The sequence below is a fragment of the Hordeum vulgare genome, chromosome 3H, assembly GCF_904849725.1.
Source record: "Hordeum vulgare subsp. vulgare chromosome 3H, MorexV3_pseudomolecules_assembly, whole genome shotgun sequence".
NCBI classification, from domain to species: domain Eukaryota; kingdom Viridiplantae; phylum Streptophyta; class Magnoliopsida; order Poales; family Poaceae; genus Hordeum; species Hordeum vulgare.
The window spans coordinates 532329187-532333857 of NC_058520.1; positions in this window are offsets into that span (position 1 = coordinate 532329187).

Below are 4671 nucleotides of genomic sequence, written 5' to 3' on the forward strand. Positions count from 1 at the left end.
TAACACCAATGTTGGGTCCTGCCGGACAAGTCTTAGCACTACGTGATTTATCGAGGGGGTCCTCATAACAACCCCGAACGTGTTAGGAGCGATCAGTATGGAATCGAACACCGTAGCCGGTAACTATGGCGGCAATAACGGAACAAAGCACCCGGCAAAAGGCTAGGCCTTCCGTTATTTACCAAGTATATAGGTGCATTAATTAAATAACATAATTTAGATAATGATATCAAGCTGATGTTATCACATGAGAGAAAGCACCTACATCTAGCAATGCTAACATTAGTAGCTGAGCAAAGCCTACTTAGCCATTCAAGTTTGGTAGGAAGGGATCAGTGTTTGGGTTCATGGCATATCAAGAGGAAAATATTTCAGTGGTAGGCAGCGAGCAAAATGACATGGAAAAGCAAACTAGCATAACAAGTCTAGAGATGGAATCAAGGTCATATCATCTTGCGTGTGATATCCTCAGCTTGGAATGGTTCTTGATCGTCCTGCACGTACTCTCCTGACTCCACGTATTCTTTCTCCGATCCCGGTGCTACCCAACATAAGAATAACATCCAATGAACAACAGCACCTCAAGATGCAACAAGCACATGATGCATGAGATGAAGAATGAGCATGCATCACTATTTCTATCACTAACACAAGCTTAAGGAGCTAAAACAAGTTCCTGGACAGAACTGCATGCTAACCTATTCTTACATGCATGAGGATGACATGATCAGATGCGTCTCATGAAAACGATGCAAAACCATATAAAGAACATTACAATCGGAGCTACGGATCAACGGGAATCAACGAAACAAGATATGAAGTCCTACGTGTCAAAATCTTCACCACTCACTCAAATGGCACAAATCTGGTTTTCCCAGGTTGCCAAGACATATAACAAACCAACATGAATGGATTGGAGCAATGTAGAATACCACATCACCAACTAAGCACTCACAAACAACAAAATGACAAAACTACACAATCTGCCATAAACTGCATCTTAGCACTTTGTGACCTACATGCAAAGCACCTACAACCACCCAACTATGACAAATAATATATGTGGCTGTAGCTAGCCAAGAATAATACCAGCACAAGCAAGAATCACACAAAAAGGAATTAAACACAGGAAGATACAAGGCTGCAAACTTGCCCAAAACCATCAGATCTCATGGACTTTGTGAAAATTCCTGCACCTAACTTTCTGTCTTTGCTGTGAAGCTTTTTGACAGCAGCGAAAACAATACCTACAGGGCTCCAAATGACATGAAATTTTACAGGGAGCTAGACAAACATATCAGGTCCAACTTTCTAGTTGAAAGCTAGAGCTAGATCACAACACAATGACCAGCACAACCTCATTTACAGTGGAAGGAAAATCTCAAATTTTCACTAATCTGGAATTTCAGCCACAAGCCTACTTTGGATGGGCACAACTTGCACACATGGATTCCAAATCATGAATTGAAACCAACACGTGGTAGAGGGGGTCACCCTCTACTACCACAAACAAGAAACAAACACAAGAGCACATCACAATTCATGGAACCAAGCTCTGAACTTAGAAGAAAATGCAAATATGACTATTCCAGAAAATGTTCCAATGGCAAAAATGATTTCACCAAAGGATTCCTGGGATCTTTCTACCCCAAAACCATATATACAACATATGCACTTGCTTGGAACAAGTGATCACAAACTAAGAAGGAAAAACAACATAAATTCCTATATAGTGAGTAGTGCAACATCTCATGTGCATTCACTAGATCAACTCCTACATGGATGCTTGTTCATGAGCACAACACCAATGGTTACATGAGGGTTTTGACCCCATGTATGTGTGTCATAACACATCAACATCACAAGCACCTCTACCAAGCTATCCACACAAACAAAACACCATGCCCTCTCACATATGGTCATCAGAAGGTGCATAGCTTGCTTGCAAAGGTGGAATGCTTCTCACTCACACATCTACTCCACACACCCACAAGCACATCATGTTGGGGAACGTCGCATGGGAAACAAAAATTTTCCTACGCGCACGAAGACCTATCATGGTGATGTCCATCTACGAGAGGGGATGAGTGATCTACGTACCCTTGTAGACCGTACAGCAGAAGCGTTAGAGAACGCGGTTGATGTAGTGGAACGTACTCACGTCCCTTGATTCGCCCCGCGAACAATCCCGCGATCAGTCCCACGATCTAGTACCGAACGGACGGCACCTCCGCGTTCAGCACACGTACAGCTCGACGATGATCTCGGCCTTCTTGATCCAGCAAGAGAGACGGAGAGGTAGAAGAGTTCTCCGGCAGCGTGACGGCGCTCCGGAGGTTGGTGATGACCATGTCTCAGCAGGGCTCCGCCCGAGCTCCGCATAAACGCGATCTAGAGGGAAAACCGTGGAGGTATGTGGTCGGGCTGCCGTGGAAAAGTCGTCTCAAATCAGCCCTAAAACCTCCGTATATATAGGTGGGAGGGAGGGGGCCTTGCCTTGGGGCTCAAGGAGCCCCAAGGGGGTCGGCCGAGTCCAAGGGGGAGGACTCTCCCCCCCCCAAACCGAGTTGGACTAGGTTTGGTGGGAGGGAGTCCCCCTTCCTTCCCACCTCCTCCTTTTTTTTCCTTTCTCTCTTGATTTTATTCTCCTTGGCGCATAGGGCACTTGTGGGCTGTCCCACCAGCCCACTAAGGGCTGGTGTGTCTCCCCCAAGGCCTATGGGCTTCCCCGGGGTGGGTTGCCCCCCCGGTGAACCCCCGGAACCCATTCGTCATTCCCGGTACATTCCCGGTAACTCCGAAAACCTTCCGGTAATCAAATGAGGTCATCCTATATATCAATCTTCGTTTCCGGACCATTCCGGAAACCCTCGTGACGTCCTTGATCTCATCCGGGACTCCGAACAACATTCGGTAACCAACCATATAACTCAAATACGCATAAAACAACGTCGAACCTTAAGTGTGCACACCCTGCGGGTTCGAGAACTATGTAGACATGACCCGAGAGACTCCTCGGTCAATATCCAATAGCGGGACCTGGATGCCCATATTGGATCCTACATATTCTACGAAGATCTTATCGTTTGAACCTCAGTGCCAAGGATTCGTATAATCCCGTATGTCATTCCCTTTGTCCTTCGGTATGTTACTTGCCCGAGATTCGATCGTCAGTATCCGCATACCTATTTCAATCTCGTTTACCGGCAAGTCTCTTTACTCGTTCCGTAATACAAGATCCCGCAATTTACACTATGTTACATTGCTTGCAAGGCTTGTGTGTGATGTTGTATTACCGAGTGGGCCCCGAGATACCTCTCCGTCACACGGAGTGACAAATCCCAGTCTTGATCCATACTAACTCAACTAACACCTTCGGAGATACCTGTAGAGCATCTTTTTAGTCACCCAGTTACGTTGCGACGTTTGATACACACAAAGCATTCCTCTGGTGTCAGTGAGTTATATGATCTCATGGTCATAGGAATAAATACTTGACACGCAGAAAATAGTAGCAACAAAATGACACGATCAACATGCTACGTCTATTAGTTTGGGTCTAGTCCATCACGTGATTCTCCCAATGACGTGATCCAGTTATCAAGCAACAACACCTTGTTCATAATCAGAAGACACTGACTATCATCGATCAACTGGCTAGCCAAATAGAGGCATGCTAGGGACGGTGTTTTGTCTATGTATCCACACATCTAAATGAGTCTTCATTCAATACAATTATAGCAAGGATAATAAACTATTATCTTGATACAGGAATTATAATAATAACTATATTTATTATTGCCTCTAGGGCATAATTCCAACAGTCTCCCACTTGCACTAGAGTTAATAATCTAGCCCTCACATCACCATGTGAATTACATTGTAATAAATCTAACACCCATACAGTTCTGGTGTCGATCATGTTTTGGCCATGGAAGAGGTTTAGTCAGCGGGTCTGCTACATTCAGATCCGTGTGCACTTTGCATATATTTACGTCCTCTTCCTCGACGTAGTCGCGGATGAGGTTGAAGCGTCGTTTGATGTGTCTGGTCTTCTTGTGAAACCGTGGTTCCTTTGCTAAGGCAATGGCACCACTGTTGTCACAGAACAAGGTTATTGGATTCAGTACGCTTGGGACCACTCCAAGATCCGTCATGAACTGCTTCATCCAGACACCCTCCTTAGCCGCCTCCGAGGCAGCCATGTACTCCGCTTCACATGTAGAATCTGCTACGACGCTTTGCTTGGAACTGCACCAGCTTACTGCACCCCCATTAAGAATAAATATGTATCCGGTTTGCGACTTAGAGTCGTCCGGATCTGTGTCAAAGCTTGCATCGACGTAACCTTTTACGGCGAGCTCTTCGTCACCTCCATACACGAGAAACATCTCCTTAGTCCTTTTCAGGTACTTCAGGATATTCTTGACCGCTGTCTAGTGATCCACTCCTGGATTACTCTGGAACCTACCTGCCATACTTATGGCCAGGCTAACATTCGGTCTAGTGCACAGCATTGCATACATGATAGAACCTATGGCTGAAGCATAGGGGACGGAGCGCATATGCTCTCTATCTTCATCAGTTGCTGGGCACTGAGTCTTACTCAATCTCGTACCTTGTAAAACTGGCAAGAACCCTTTCTTGGACTGTTCCATTTTGAACCTCTTC